General features: G+C 41.6%; 1 protein-coding gene across 1 annotated transcript in view; it reads right to left on the bottom strand.

The window, feature by feature from the left end:
- Window positions 1–17,977, bottom strand: part of LOC109462620 — a 47,666-nt gene that overhangs the window by 10,613 nt on the left and 19,076 nt on the right. The window lies entirely within an intron of this gene.

Here is a 17,977-nt window from a genome sequence, read left to right on the forward strand (position 1 = left end):
AAGAACCCACCACACTTATCGAAAAGAGTATGGGACCTTCCCGGTGTGAGTGGTTCAAACATTACAGTCCGGTCTCAGGTTTGACATCTTTGAAAAGGTGATAGTCACCTGTTATGTCAATCCTTCCACAAATGTGGTAAATCGTCATAGATAAACCCAACTTCTGGGGCAAAGTTCCTGGTCTCTGGCTATTAGTGCTACCCTCTCGACATTGCAGACCGTACGTGTTTTATCCAACATCATCAGGGTCAAAGATGTTGATACGGGCCATACCTGGTAACCCAACATCTGGGTCGAAGTTCCTGGTTTCTGGCAGGAACATTCCCGTAGTGACGCCGTTGTTGGTGTAGGTTAGAGCCCATCGTTCAGGCATGATGATGATGTTATCCGTATCCGGCAGATCGGCGAGTGGGGTGCCGTCATACTCTGCGTACGCGGCCAGGTCGGTCAGGAGAGATTCCATCCCGACCTCCTCAGTTACGGCAGTGTCCAGTCGTGAGCCGGTGATCGCAAATCTTGCAGCTTCGTAATCAAAATCTAAGGAAAGACAAGGCTCTGCAGTTGGAATACGATGCCTCTGTATAAAGACCAGTAAAAAATCACAGTGCAGCTTTCAACTTACTGTTCCATTGATCAAAGGTATGACTTGCAGGTACTTTGAGGGATGCAGTGTTTGATGCTTGAAAGCTGTTTTGTTGATGTCTTGCCTAGCCCATACTAGTACGATGTTACCATTTCCCACATTTCCCACAAGCTGCTAGGAGGCCAAAACTCACTTCTTTCCTTCCTTCCAAGCACAAGAGCTATCAACCATCCAAAATTCGTGACCCTAGCATGTTCAGATCATATCAAAACAGGAAGTTCTGTTGCAGTACCAAGAAAAGCATGCAGGGGGCCTAAAATCTAATTGATTTTGAGATTCATCAAAGCTTACGTATTTACAAATTTCATGACAATGCATATAAAGTCTCTGGAGATATGTTCTTCATAGACAGATAGACAGACAGACAGACAAACAGACAAACACTACTAAAACATAACCTTCTTGGCGAAGGTAATAAGGGTAAAACCTGATAATGTTTAACCTAGTGATAATGCAAAGTTCTCGTTGGAAAGGTCTCCAAAGATTCTTCAAAGTGCATGATACAAAGACTGTAGCTTACCTTTAAGTAGCGCAGGTATTTCAGGACATCCTAGGAGAAACAGAGATGATACTGATACAATGTGCTTCGACAAAATGGTGCCCAGTGTGTTTTAACAAAACGGTGTCAAATGAAAACTTTGGTTATCAAATATACTCCATTGGTTCAAATAAGGTATATGTTATTTTGCCGTCGTACTAGAGACTCAACCGTAACTTTCTACGTTTGCCTTAGTCAGCAATTTTGTGGTCATTATCTAAGAAAAATTTAGAGGTTGAAGTCTGTTAGTAGATGACTACCGTTCCAGTGGAAGCAGCTTCTGGAGCTGCAGGGGCGTCTTTTTTTCAAATCTTTGAAGGAGGATATCTTAAAGAACCGGTTGCGGAAAGTTGCAATGTTTGGTAGGTATAGGGAAATTTTTCATGTTTACCTTGCTACAATACATATAGATTAATGGATCTTTGAGAGAGTACATGCATGTCACTTATAACACTGTTGAAACCAAATGACCGTAGCCTAATCAATAATCAATGGGTCCTGTACCTTTTTTGCCATACAAAATCAAAATGTCATGGAAATTGAAAAAAGAAAAGGAATATCGACTATCTATAGTCACCGCAGTATATAGAGCTTATTCACCCCACGTCATCATGACGTCACCACCCCTCATGTCCCGTGCGACGCCATTTTGGGGTCCACCTCTACAGCGAGTTTCCAAGCGTTGAAATGGCCGACAAACGTTAGGTAAACTGTCCTTTGTCCTATTACACGAAGAGTTTACCACCACTCATACCCCTCGTTACTGGAGCAAAATAAAATCTGTTGGGATTGACCCGTTTCTGTTGAGTTTTGATCAGTCGGATCGAGACGGCGTCTACCGCTAGCGGAGTCCATTGACGCGACTTAGCTTCGTATTTGGTACTCACGGGTCAGAAGTTTTTACACACAGGATCGATTCAAACACTTTAAGAGTCTGGAAGCGTTGTATCAGGATGTGTAGAAAGTGTTGTGGGGCAGTTGCGTAGTGACAATTAAGTACGTTGTAGTCGGGATACGCAAAAGGTCGCTATTTTGGAACAGCCCCGGACTGTGTCTGGATAATGAATGAAGACCTTTATTGCACATTTCTGCCACACTTGGCCAAGTACAGGTCACAACAAAACAATAAGAATGAACACGGTTAACAAATACAAAATTAACTATCGTTATATAAATTCAACTTCTCCTCTCTTTTCTGTTATTGCAGTAATAAACGTACAGATCTGTTTTTCGATGGGTGGCTTGTCTAGTCGCATAAGGAATATGAATTTTTCTACACTACTTAAGTGCGTGAAATAGGGGAATAAGTGTTGTACAAATGTATACAGTTCATTTCTCTCTTTGCTATACAGTTCACATTCTGTTACAAAATGGCGTTCGTCTTCTAATTTGTTCAAGTTACAATATTTACATAATCTATGTTCAAGGGGAGTGCGGGAATGTCTTCCGATTTCAATATGTAATCTGTGGCAGCTTATTCTAAGTCTTGTGACAGCATTTCTCACCCTCATATTTTCGTTACTTAGATATTTTTCCTCATTATATGTTGTTTTGAACAGTCTATATGATCTTAACATATTATAATAATAACAAGCAAAGGCTGCGGGGGCCATCGGCCGCCGGCCGCCATCCACAGTCCGCACTGCCGCGACTGTGGCTGGACAAGGTGAGTGTTACAAGTTGCCAGCGCCCTGTTCTACATGGACATTTACCACAGAGTAAAGGGACAGGTAGATCCGACAGATTTACCGGACAGATTTACATGGCTACTCACGTTGACATCTACAGCCCCCTACGCCAGGGTAAAAGTTAAAAATAAAACACCGATTTCTGATCAGTAAAAAAAAGATAAAAGCCGATCTTGAGAACATGAGACGTGGACATTGAGCCAGAACAACCCCAAGGACAATGTTACTAACAAGAAGAGTGTTCAAAACGTAGATTGTGGCCCAAACTACGCAACTATCGCCAAGAGTTTGCATAGCGTACCATAGCGATAGGCACCATGCTGCACCCCAAAATGGCGGACAATGCTCGCTGCCGGGGGGAAGAGTCACGTGACAATCTGTGGTGAATAAGCCCTATTGTGCGTATTCGGTCAAAAAAATCGTTTCACGTACCTATAGTTAGGCCTATCTCGCATCCGGCCCCGAGAGAACCGCTCCAACGTCCATTCAGACAAGTTATGGTTGTGGGGGATCCGTAACATTCATCATCGCACACGTAGGTGCAGACATCCCCTAGTCCGGAGCCGGAGCAGGTCGCAGAGGCACAATCGAGGGTTGGGGGCGGACCGCAGCCCGGCGCCTCTGGTGCTGGCGTTGTACAAAGAAAACATAGAAAATTAATTGCAAATACATGCCCGAAGTCTAATTGCACTTACAAACTACATGAGAAAGAAAATACAGTGGTATGTGAGACTATATCTACGTCTAGCATTTACTATATTCTACATATATGGTACTAGTTTTACATATAACATACATGATACTAGTTTTACTGGGGTTGACATCTTCTTTTTAGGCAATGGAAGACGAATTTGCCCACTTGAGAACATAAGAAACGCCATCAATGTCAAAGAGTTCAGCAGGGACCTAAGCCTGAACATTACGAGTGGCACGTAGACTGAATAAATGATCATGTACATTTTTAACAACTAAGAGCCACATACACATATCCACCTGGACATGCTGAATGTTGTGTCCTCCCTGGCTAATTTGGCGTTTTAGCTTTCCATTGTTTTCTCACAAAGAAATTTAGAACGAACTGTAGGTGTACTGAATATTGATAGCTGGGTACAAAAGGGTTATGAATATGATTGTTTGGATCATATGGATGACGTCATCACATTTTATTGCCCCAAATGTAATTATCTTTAAAGTTATAATATAGCACTTTGGTACAAGTAACTGAAATAAGAATATGATTTACATGTTCATAATGGTCAAAGCTACAAACGTACGTTTGCACAAATTGATATCTACTAATTATACGTAGTTATTACAGAATAACTATTAGAGAATTTTCATTAGGCAATTAGGTTATTCTCTAATAACTACGGATAATTAGAGCATGAACATCGTCAGGTATAAATCATCATCATCATCGGTCGACCGTATTGGTCGGGGTTATACCGCCCCTTACGAGGTGACATTTAACGTCCTATCCGAGGGACGTCCCTAGCCGAAGTTAGGTACTCATTTCCACCTGAGTGAAGTGAGGAAAGTCGTGTAAAGTGCCTTTCCCAAGGGCACAAGATCGGTGCACAAGGTGGGGTTCGAACCCACAACCTCTGGGGTGTGAGCCGAACGCGCTACCGATTGCGCCACACGACCCCACGAGTAAGGTATAAATAATGGAAATAAAGACCTAATTTGCAAAATCAATTAGAGAGTTTTATGATTCTATAGCGGGAATTTCCTACTGTTGGCATTCAGAAGTTAAGTGAATGTGAACACCGTTAAACATAACTTATGCAAAGAAGGATGGTATTTTCATGATTAATGTGGAAATCTTAAAAAGAGGAGGGGAGGTAGAAAGCGCCTACTGAGCTATATCTCACAGAACTGAACCTCTCAGTTATATATATAATATGGAATCTCATCAAGTATGGAGATTGTTTGTGGGGTAACACTGCATTGTAGTATTTGTACACATCTTTCCTCTTCTCTAAAATTCTCATTTAATGCGATATTTTGGTATAAAACGGTCATGAGACTTGTTGTAAAATAGAACTTATAATCGATGGAAAAATTCAAAATAATGTGTCATAATGTGACAACAGAATAAATGAAAAGCGTTATCAATTGTTAATTTTGTCCAAAATATGAAATCACGTTGACAATCATGTTCTTACGGGTACAGTTGACTCCGTCCCCGTCGTAACCGTCGTTACAGCTACAGGTGAAACTGCCGTCTGTGTTGGTACAGGTTGCCTCAGCGTGGCAGTTGTCCGCGCTATCTGCACATTCGTCGATATCTGTAGAAACAAACAACAATAACATTTGTCTTGCTCCGTGATCGGTGATCCCACGATAGGATTGAAAACTACCGAAGACGCTGTCCACGGACACGTACCGAAATGAAGTAATGGCCCCCTCTGATCTTCGATACTTACCATACAGTGTGTGTGTGGGTGGGGGGGGGAGGTGATTACTTATCATATAAAACTGTTTCTTTGTTCTTAGGATAGTGTTATGCTTATGTGTAAGGTTTCGTCGTAATGTCTTGTCTTTATCATTAGGACTACCCCTTTGCAATAGTGATTAAATAGCTAAACCAATACATGTATTAGTAAATAGGTAACTAGACCCGAACCTATTCGCAATCTCATCAGCTAAGTAAAATATGTGAGCGGTGTCTCTGCATACGGAAATTCATTCGGAAGTTAAGTGAATATGAACACCGTTAAGCATAACTTATGCAAAGAAGGACCTTATTACCTAGTCAGTGAGAATATTAAAAAAAAGAAAGTTAACTCTTTCTGGTGAACGCCTATCAGAATTCTTGAGAAATGGAAATTAATGGTATAATGTTTGACGGATGTACTGAGAAATATGTTCTTACCATCACAGGTGACCCCGTCCCCTTCGTAACCTCCGTTACAGCTACAGGTGAAACTGCCGATTGTGTTAGAACAGGTTGCCTCAGCGTGGCAGTTGTCCGTTCCATCTGCACATTCGTCGATATCTGTAGAAACAAACCTCAGTAACGTAACCTCCGTATTGCTCTGTGACCGGGACTGCCATGCAGGGATAGGACAAATGTGACTGGCCACACAAGACACTGCCCATGACACTAGTGCTGAATAAAACCGATGTGCCTTTTTGTGAAATGAGAACTCAACTGAAGCAATATGTGCACTCTATGGGAAGAGATGGCTTTCCTGCACCCCCCCCCCAAAAAAAACCTTCTCTCCCAGCAAAACTCCCTCGGCGACAAAATCGTCCCTCCACGGCATAACTCGCGCCGTTCACCAAAAAAATAACGCCGCGCCCTACAAGTCTGCGAAGGAGGTTACACTCTATCAGTATCCTGTTTGGCGATTGAACAACCAATTTCCTTACCATTACAGGTGACTCCGTCCCCGGAGTAACCAGAATTACAGGTACATGTGAAACTGCCGATTGTGTTAGTACAGATTGCATCATCGTCGCAGTTGTCCGTGTCATCTGCACATTCGTCGATATCTGCAGAAACAAATCGCATAGAGAAGCAACATTTGCAAAGCAAATGCATAATGTTTACCTTCGGACATGGTCTGCTCTGTTAATTTTTACTTTAACACATTCATATACATCTACTACTAGTATATGGTGACAGGAAATTGCAACATTATGCAACCCAACACCAGTCACCATGGTGACAGACGTCAACAAATCATGTCATTGGCCAGGTCAGACGTTAGTGTTGGGAACAGAAGAGGAAGAGACTGAGTAAAAACAATATGTTTTCCTTCGGTAAACATAATAACGTAACCTCCGTATTGCTCTGTGACCGGGACTGCATGCATGGCTTTGACAGACCAGGCACACAAGACATGGCATGCAGGACTGACCATCAAACAGCGACGCAGAATTGAGTTCATACAGAAACGGGCGTTTCGAATAATCCTGGGCCCAGCCTATACATCGTATCGCGAGGCTTGCATGACTCTGGACATACCTACACTTGAACAGCGACGAGACGACCTCACTCTAGACTTCGCTAAGAAACTTGTTAGTTCCAAAGAATTCCGCAGTTGGCTACCACCCACACGTGGGAACACTACTGGACGAACCACACGCTCCAGCAATCTACTTGACTGTCCCAAGGCTAGAACCGAACGCTATAAGAACAGCAGTATCCCATATATGATATCCCTTTTAAATAATCATCTATGAGTACATGAATTGTTATCTGTATGTATTGTCAAAGAAATGTTGTCCCCACTGTAGCAATTTTATAAATCAATCAGTGTTTTAGATCTTAATGTGTAACCAAGTTTTTAATGCTAATGATTGTAAATAACTACGATGATTTTACTGTATACTAATGAATTTTAAAATGAATTGATTGTACAACAGGATGTAATTCAGCCTGTGGCTGCAAATTCCTCGTTTTACCAATAAACCACTTGATTGATTGATTGATTGATTGATTGTTGATAGATTACATGTATTGCAGTACCATTATATAAAACACTGTAAGTATAGAATTCCCTCATTAATTATGCAAATTAAGTCCTCATTTGCATAAATTGCATTTAAATATTTACAAATCTCTCTCAGCTACCAAAATACCAAAAATGATAAAAATACGCAGAACCTCCTTACCTTGTCCTTGGACGCCTAACGGCAGAACCATCACAGTGAAGATCACCAACAGACTCAGACAGGCGTGGACACTGGAAGAAGAAAAAGCAGAAAGCACATTAGAAAGGTTCTGGATTGCAGTTTATCTAATATGCAATCTAATATGAAACAGTTTTTACGTCTCAACCAAACGCCATAATGGTAAGTAAAAGCTGAATTAGTGGTGACCTTTGCATTTTAGCCACATAGTCTTTGTGGCATGTCCTTCCCCATTCTAGAGTAGGCTGTTCCACATCAATCTTTAACAGAATTGGACCATCCCAAAGCCAAAGTAATCACAATATAATCCTCCTCCAAAAATTGACTCCTTCAAAGACATGCCTGTCCAGAACGGACTCTTCTAAGTTACCCGTACCCATTTCTCTAGTGCAAAACCTACCGGCATATTATGTTTTAGGTCGTTTTGAATTGAGGCAATGATGCATCTACAATGAATGTTTTGGGTCTAAAAAACAGAAAAAAAAAATTAAAAAATTAATAGTAACTAGAAATGTGACATTTGGAAAACAAATGCATAATGTTTAGGTTCACAATTGGTCAAGCCTAACAAAATACTGCTCTGTTTATTGTTACTCGAACACATTCAAATATAATATGTGGTGAGCAGCCACTGTAGCTCTGTCCTGCTACATAATGTAAAACCACAGGCTGTCTGTAGCAAACAATGCCAGTTACCATGGTGACAGACGTCCAGTCCAGGTCATTGACTTCATTTGTTTGTTTGTTAGTTTGTTTGGAGAAGAAGAGGAAGAAGGGTAAAAAGCAGTGAAGGTAAACATAATAATAAAATTGTGTGAAGAAAAACCTATTGGCATGTGTTGCAGGCACCTTCATGCCAAATTTCAAGTCATTTGCTCTTAATAAAAGAACACAGGAGGTCAAATACACATATTTCATCTCAAGATGGCGAAAAAGGCCGAAAATACATAAATTTGAAGTTGTGTATACCAAATGTGGTAATAAGTTTCCTTAGTCATATGTCCAAGGTGCCCCTATACCTAATTTCATTTGGTTTTGATCCTAGGGCACAGGAGCCCAGAATATAATTAATATGCATTTTAGACCAAAAATAGCAATAATAGTCCCAGATAACAAAATTTCAAAGTAGAGTATGACATATGAAACCCTTCATTTTGGCATATTGCTCCATTGTGCGAATTTTCAGGTCCTTAGGTTGTAATATTGGGGCACATGGGCCAAAAATGTACATTTGTCTGAAAATAGCAAGAAAAGTCCCATTTAACACAATTAAAAGCGGTAATGCAGTTCTGTTGGCATATGTCCAATGTACTTCGATACTCAGGAGCTCAAAATATGAGTGCAAAATATATAATCAAATTATATATTGGTCTGAAAATAGAAAAAAATAATGGATTATATATTAAAAAAACACAAATTCAAAAAAAGGCAGAGGGTATTTATTTGGCCACTCTACTTCCATACAAAATTTCAGGTCATTTTGCCTAAAAATTAAAAAAAAATGAATTTACGAAATGGCAGAAGGGAAAAAGAGAAAAAGAAAAAGAATTAGAAGAAACGTTATATTTGATGGATACCTATAAGTATATATGGGCACCTAGTAACCCTCGGATTGTACATATAGAACAAAATTTCTAATTGCTAAAAGTCCCACAAAATCGTAAAAACATCATCTCTTACTACAAACTTAAGTCTTCTGTAAAGTGGACTTTTCTTCGTTGGGTTGAGCATGGTTGTTGTTTTGAAGGAGAAGATGCAATAACTTCGTTATATACGCTGTACCTTATTGTACAACTGTCGTGCAATACATACGCTGTACCTTATTGTACGACTGTGGTGCAATACGCTGTACCTTATTGTACAACTGTCGTGCAATACGCTGTACCTCATTGTACAACTGTCGTGCAATACGCTGTACCTTATTGTACAACTGTCGTGCAATAGAGCTTATTTATCAAACAGCCCTCTACCCCGGGTTCCATCCATACACAGGAATAACAAAAACAGGATGCAGGCTATTTCTGACTCCTTTACAGACCTGTCAAACTCTGATTGGCTGGGAGGAGACAACACCTACCGACCTGGGCAGTGTAGCAGGATGTCTATGTAAAACCCTGCCGCGCATAGCCGAGTATAACCTCCCAAACACTGCCGAACTCCCCAACCTGCCTACCTGTCTGAATGCCTGGGCCAGAACCGGCCCCTTGCCCCCCCCCCCAACCAATAGCTTTAGATTTATTACAGTTTTATCAAGAGTTATCCTCGCAGCATAACTGGGGTACATATACAACAAGCTCAATTTTTACTGATTTGTATGTGGCAGAGCATCAACCTACATTCAAAACGTAGAAAACAATACAAAATGCCTAACTATGTGCGCAAGGGAAGTTGGGAGTAGGTCGGAACAAGATCGGCTGTGTTGACGGCTGGTGTTTTGGGCAGTTTGGCTCCTGTTCGACTGCACAAGCTGAATGGTTTGACAGGAGTTTTGACCATATATATTGTTGGCTTGAGGTGGGTGGAGTTCAGGAGTGGGTCAGCAGTGTTCGGAACGTGTTGGGGTCAAATTCGACTAAAATTTAACCCAAGTTCGACTCGATTCATAAATGGAATGGTAAACATGATCACAACACGGCGGCAGTTATATTATACGTACAGGATCAATATTCTGATAACATCAGAGTGCCCTGTAGACACATGCATGATTTTATACACTGGGTACTAGGGAGCCGGCCGGCGGGGTCGGTAGGGAAAAATCAGTACCGTCTCTGGTTGGAGTCTGGCTCCCAGGTTTGCAACATTTATGCTACATGTACGGTTTGCCACAGCTGGGCAGTCTGGGCGCGTCGGTCGCCCCTCTGGCGCATGAACGCGTACGCAACCCCGTTTTTTTTGCTCAGATTTCACCGAAGCTATGGGTATAATACTTCCATAATACTACATAAATTTATTTTCCGTTTCAAGTCTCAAAGTCTCTACATATTCCGTTGCCATTTATTCCTAGAGTGCAATGTTGCTCGACAGATACGATGCAGCAAGCTATACTTATTTTTCACATCGACCAGTTTTTGCCTTTTCCATGGACAAAAAAAAAACTCATAAGTGGCGTTTACAAAATTAACAAAGTTCTGTTCCAAGCTCATAGATGACAAGTAAGAGATAAGATTCGCCACATCTGACCAACTAGACCGCCCGGGTGCGTCGGTAGCCCATGAGCGCCTCGGCAACCCCAACTTTCGCATTGTTTTCTTTCTAAGACCATCTGCAAATTAACAACTTTTCCGGTGTTATTCATAGCAAAACCACACTGCTGGTCTCCTGAGCTGCGATAGAACAACCTGTACTTATCTCTGACCTCATCTGCAACCTGTATTTTTATCAGTTTTTGCCTAAATCACGGGCAAAATCCTTCTAAAAATTAAGTTTACCGCAAAATCATATGTTTCAATCACATAGCATGGCGAGGAATGGACAAACTTACCCCATGTTGACTCTGTCTCTTCCGTCACGACAGCGGGCCGACACGCAGCTCGCTGTAGACAGGTAAGACTCGAACTAACTGCCACGTACGACAAACTATATCTTTAGCCAGCGTCGACGTGTAACAGGATTTCACGTGACTTCTAGGACCGTTCCTATTGGTCCGTTTGAACTCGTATCCCGTCATCACTTGGGTGAGGCTACGTGGCGACTGCTTGTCACGGGACGGCGTCTGCGTACTGTAATTCCTGATTCTTTCACGGCACTTTTTTGTTCGAGGTTTTCGCGGTCATTTCTGTACCGTGAACTTATCACCACCGTTAAAAAGTGATTCGCCGACTTTCTGCCGCCACCCCGAACATATAGTTCGGTATCAATGTCCATTTTTCTCAAACAGCAAACTTTTTCTACCGTGAACATAACGTGAATTACAATATTTCCCAAAAATATAGCATCGATGCTCCATCTCGGATCCTTGTTGACATGTAAGCACCATTTGGCTTTCATCTCTCCCCGAAAAAGCGCCCACAGGCCAAGTCAAATCACAACTCACAAGACTGGCGAAATACCTACAGGTGTCTAATTCCTGCTTTTCACCCACACGACACCAAGGCTGGACATTGCATCCATGTTCTTAGATCACGTTCCCCGGTCTTATGTATGCGTTTCATTGAATGATATTCTACTCTTTGATGATACATTTATAGCAGCGCCACAATATACCAAAAAATTGATTGATACGTGTTTTGTATACTTTGATTCGCGCAGGATATGACATTTGTGGTGAACTATCCAAAGGTAGATCATCCCCCTCCCCATGTATTCAGCTCGCTAACTCTTGAATGCTTGGGCGGCGTCGTGTGGTGGTATCTTATAATATTAGGTGGGTCTTGTTCCTTTTTTAACATTAGACAACGAACAAGTACAATGTTGCGTTACATTCTAGTCACACACTTAGTTTAGAGCGCCACATACAACATAACAAACAATCAAGTTGGAGTAATATGTATATATATAGTGCCCTCCCCTCCCATAAATATTATCCAGGTTTGTACTTAACTAGCAAGTATTTACTTACGGTAAATGTAGGTGTTGATGAGAGCACATGTGCAAGGTAATGAAATGCTCTTTATCTTTTACAGCGAATGACGAAGATAAAAGCAACAACATGCCCCAAAACGGCTCTACCCCTGTATGGCCCAACTGTGGCCGGCTGCCGACTGACGAACTGCACAAGACGCTACCATCATCACCTGAGACGGAAGGATGACTACGGCTGCATCTCAGTAGGTCTTAATGATTGCACATATAAAATGCAATGGTGTGCTGTTTATGCATTCCCGCATTGCGTGGTGTGTGTTACGTTTTGGGTTGAACATATCCTTTCAAAATGGGTTCTCTTGGGATCCCCTGTTTTAAAAACAGAGACCATGAAGATTTCGTTCAACATCTGTATTAGGATCTATCTATCTCTCTTTCTCTCTCTCTCTCTCTCTCTCTCTCTCTCTCTCTCTCTCTCTTTATCCTTCTTTCTCTCTTTCTCTCTTCTCTCTTCTCTCTCTCTCTCTTTATCTCTCTCTCTCTTTATCTCTCTCTCTCTTTATCTCTCTCTTTATCTCCCTCTTTATCTCTCTCTCTTTATCTCTCTTTCTCTATCTCTCTTTATCTCTCTCTCTCTCCTCTTAGCCTTCTGTATCTGTATCTTCGGCAGTAGCACACCAGCTTCGCAACAAGCGATTGCAGCATATTCATATTTTGTATACTTAGATGCGCACAGGTGATGACATTAGGAGTACAGAGTTCAAAAGTAGACCGGCTCGAATTACCCGGATTCAGTGAGTGACAGGATTATGATTGCCTTTATTCTTGCCGGCATCACGTATCCAAAGCAAGAGTGTGTTACATGCATGTATCAGTCGTTTCGGCAGTGTTAGATATATAAAAGATAATTCAGGATAATGTCAACTTTTGATTTAACACACCTCTCTCCGACACGTTTCAAACTGTATCTACTTAAATTGGATCCTACACAATTTTAAAGCAAAGCGCCCACCCACCCTTTTTTTTACGTCTATTTGAATTTCGAAACACCTCCCTCTGGGCGTTTGCTCCGGACTTTCTGCCCATACCTTTATACCCTGCCCCGGAGATCGCCCACAGTCAGTTATGCTTAGGTCACATTTGAAACGGCGCCCGTTCGGCATGTCCTCGGCGTAGACGCCGGCCGGCGTCATGACGCCGAGCGTGCGCCGTACTGTCAAGGTCACAATTAAATGTTCCTTTACGGCTCCCTGTCGGGGCCTGCTTGTGCTCCGGCCGGCGGCTATCATTAATATTCATAAACTTTTGCGGCCGGTTTCTGCCAGGGACCCGTCCGGTGCCCGGTCAGTCGCCCGTCTTGATCCGTGCGGCGTGTGGTAGGGTGCCGACCGGCTCTTACAGTTCGGCCGGGCAGCTGTCAGGTCCCTGGCGGTTTCCTGGCGGGATCCCGACGGGCTCCTCTCGTGTTTTTGAGCAGGTACATATATAAGCGCTGCACTGCCTGCTACCGTTCACTTCAAGTAAAGAGTACACGTTAAGTAAAGAGTAGACTGAAGTTGGCGATGCAGCGTTCAGTGCAACCTGCAAACAACTTACAAGCCCGTCTGAGATTGAGATTGGTGACAATGGTGATAATCATTGGTATCTGAGATTGGTATCAATGGTGATAATCATTTGTTGGACATCTTCAATGTTCAATGTTCAATGTTCTGTCTTCTTTTGGAATGGAGAACTCGTAGCAAGTAAAACAGACAGCAAATTCCCGCAACTTTGTTTTATTAGCAGCCACCATAGCACGAATACATCGAAGTTTCAATAGTGAATATAATTATATCTGTGTGTCTAAAATTTCCATCATCATTTAGATAATATTTCTATCTATATCTCACGAAGAGCTCTAATATCAATTATGTTATTTCAGTGTCTATATGTGACAAGTTATTTCGTCTAGATTTTTCTTCATACAACAAAGTCAAATAACATTCCGTTTAAACCTATAAGTTGGTTTTGACGTTCGCATAGTATGGTGCAAAATGCGTTTTTCATTCAATCAAAAACAGAATCTCTTTCGTCTTTGGTGTAAAAAGAGGACAGTAGAATATCTTCTGCTTCTGGTCTTTACTCCATTGTAGATTGAAGTCATTAATACTAAACTTGGGATACTGCAGAATTTTAATGAACTGAAATTTTAATTTCGTAGCAATCATACAGTTATATTATTCTTGGTTAAGTGAAATAACAGGCTCGAAATATTAATAAAACAATATGATAACAGTTAAACTTTACGTGCTTTACGTCAATACTATTAATAAAACAAATCAACCCCATAGTATCGATGGATATCATCACCAATGTAGGTACTACACTGCACGAAGCACCCAGCTAACAAGTAAATATTGATTACAATTATTTCTAGTAGGTTGTATTGTCTAGAAGGTCTTTTCTATAATACCATTCAAGATTTGCAAAGGGCTAATTTGCACTCTAGATGCAATACTTGAAATACATAAAATGAAATGATTGTTGTACGGCTATTTCTAATGTTAGAGTGATACAGGTTTAAAGACGTAATATACTAAGTGAATACTTAATGTCCAAGTAAAGGACACCCGAGATAAAATGGTATAAGTCTGTAAGTCAGAATCGGCAGTTTTACCTGTTATATCTCTGGAATACAATACTTTCTACTATATACCTTACCTTACCTTATATATATATATTCTATAAACTCTATTATACCATATATCCTGGAAGGTCGACAAACTTATCATGACCTAGCCAGCTTTTATTTATTTCCTTCCAACTTCTGCATGGATTATATATAATTGAAACGGTCCTAATAATTGCATGCAAGAGCAGCAATAATGTGCATTACTAAGACCAAATAACGGCAAAATACACCGCAACCAATCACGAAAAATATTCCATTTTGTGTCGATGCTAACTGCTACACTTCTGATCATCAATTTACTGTAACCTGATTTTGGTTATCTGTATCTTGCCTACTTGTTTGAATGGGTTAGTTCTGGATAGTTTCTAACGCATCGTATCTGGATAGTTCTATGTTTGAATGGGTAAGGTGTTAGGTTCATGCAGGCACGGTTCTATATACAACATCCGGTGCATCCTTCTGATGTTCTAACAGGGCTGCAGACGAAACGGCCAGGTTTCTAAAACTCACATTTTACTCCAAGATGAACTCTTTATCTTAAACAAGGAGCCCGACCTAAGTCTCAGCCCCAACGACAGCGTCCGGTTCCCCTACCTCGCTTTACGGCGTCAGCCCATCATAAGCATTATCGACTGTGCAGACAGCATCGACCGGAGTGTAATCAATGGTGCAATCGCCTTCCACTGCCGGAGGCCGGGGGCAGCATTGTGGCGGTGTGACTGTATGTGGCGGTATAGAGTATGACGTTACATTAACAACAACCTGGATAACTATGCATTGTACATGGACATTTGTGTCATGTTAAAGACTAGGGTTTGTGACAACTCAGGAAAAGAAGTACGTGTTTCTTACAAGACGTTTTTGCATGATTAATGAAAAGTCAGAGCACAGATATTAATAATTTCATTGTAACATAACACTTAACGTACCAAAAATAGCAGAAAAAATGGTATTTCACGGAGAAATAAAAAAAAATCACTGAGCCTACCTATATTAATATAAATCTTTATTGCATGTTCTTGTCGCAATGGGCTAAATGCAGCAGTTATACTTTTACAACAAAATCTAAATGTAAAATATCATTACCTGTTGATAGCGAGCAAGGGCACACAAAACTAAGCATATACATAAGATCACTGTGCCACAATGAATGATCTTACCATACTCGCAGATGTAGTTCTTTTCAATCTGGTCACAGTGGTCGGTATTCCAAGTGTAGCCTAGCTCCGGCCGGATATCGGCGCAGAGTTCATAGGGGATCGCGTCTGTTTGGTACATGAACCAGTCATTGTAGTCACCTGGTAGCAACGGGCTGCCGTCAGTCCACTGGTTCTGTTGGAAACAAACTTAATCATCACAAATATCGCCGAAAACTAACACCTCAGTAAATTCCTCTCAATAAATTCCTCGTTTAAAGACATTGCTGTTATGTTGAGTAGTTAATTAAACAGGCTTTTTAAAGGATGAAAATAATTTTGAGCGATGAAAAGAATCTTTACAAGATGATAAACAAACGCCCTTTTCCTGGCTGCATCCGGCAGTTCCGGTGTCATTCTTGCAATATTTAAACAACCATTCTTTAAAAAAGACATAACAACAAAGCACAAAAACATAACACATCACCATTACTGGCTTAAAGTGAGACTAATGACTTATACAATGACTTACAGGAATATTGTACCAGTTGGGTGTGCTCAGTCCGATCCAGGTGTTGCCGAGGGGGATGTTTTGTATCTGGCTGTCGATGAAGGCGTCCAGCGCGGCTGATTTGATGACCACCAGACGCGAGCCTTCAGCCTGGCATGTTTGCTGTGCTTGCGGGAAGTTTTGAAGGTCGTTTGGGTGGGAGAAGCGCAGACATGTGTCTTCGAACGATATGTAGTTGTCCGGGCATGGACCGTTGTCTGTAGAAGAAAATATGTGAGAAGCCAAAAAGATTAGAATTTCTATGTTTACCGAAGGAAAACATGTTGTTTTAAGTTTCTTCCACCTCCTCTTCTGTTCCAAACAGTAACCTCTGACCTGGCCAATGAGATGATTCGTTGACGTCTATCACCATGGTGACTGATGTTGTGTTAAATGTTGCAATTTCATGGTCTGCTCTGCTCCTGTCACCATATACCAGTAGTACATGTATGTGAATGTGTTTGAGTAAGAATTAACAGAGCAGACCATGTCCGATGGTAAACATTATGCATTTGCTTTGCAAATGTTACTTCTCTAGTTTAGCATTACTTTTATATTTACGTTATGTCAGTTACTAACTCCATATCTAACAGGCAACATTATATGGTTCTCCTATACGTAATGTACTATTGTCCGGATAGAAGAAAAAAAGATCCGATCTCTACCAGCAGAATCACCCATTCTAACGACAGATAGGACAAAGTTTATTGCGCTAACTTTTTACAGCCTCCTGGTGGAATATAGGGAATTATTCAAACTTCAACATGAATTTGAGTCAAATATCACACATATGTGTGCGGGACTGGTAGAAACCAATGGATCACCTTTTGCGAATAGGGTCTGGGTTGAAAGGCACCAAAACTGAAATTAATATATATGTACTTTGAGCTAGTTGACACGTTTTTTCAGGGGACCGCCGCGGATGGAAGACTCTTGTTGATAGCCACATTGACTGGTGAGGTGTGTATAATGATATAGATAGATAGGCATACTAGTATCATAATAAGTGATATTCAAAGCCATGGCTCCTTCGTACCTGAGGACAGACACATAGTACAACTCATAAATGCATGCACATGTTCACATGTTCTAGAAGGTACCTTCATGCTTGTGGCAGCAGATCTGGTCGTGGACCATGGTTGTGATGTCGCGCAGGCACATGACGTCCTCCAGTTTGTAGACGTGGTCCTCACAGTTGGCGATCTCGTGCAGCTCGGCGTCGCTAAAGCAGTTCCCGACGCCGATGGCGAAGGTCTGCACGCCCATGCTGTGGAGGACCGAGGCTGGACCGGTGACGGAATCTCCGGAGGCGCCGTCTGTCAGGACGATGACCACATCGGGAGCGCCGTTCCGGTTCCCGTTGAGTAGCATGGTGTTGGCCACGTAGGTGAGAGCTGCACCGGTGTTGGTCGATCCGCCGGTCGTGATTGGCATGCCATTAATGTGTGCGAGTATATCCGGTTTACTGCAGGTAAAAGAAGAAGATACAAACGACTTAGGTACATGTGTCGTGTCCGTCTCTCTCTTTCTCACCCTCATTCTATCACACACACACACCAGCACACACACACACACACACACAACAC

The sequence above is a fragment of the Branchiostoma belcheri genome, unplaced genomic scaffold (assembly GCF_001625305.1).
Source record: "Branchiostoma belcheri isolate BF01 breed outbred unplaced genomic scaffold, Haploidv18h27 scaffold12, whole genome shotgun sequence".
In the NCBI taxonomy this organism is placed as follows: domain Eukaryota; kingdom Metazoa; phylum Chordata; class Leptocardii; order Amphioxiformes; family Branchiostomatidae; genus Branchiostoma; species Branchiostoma belcheri.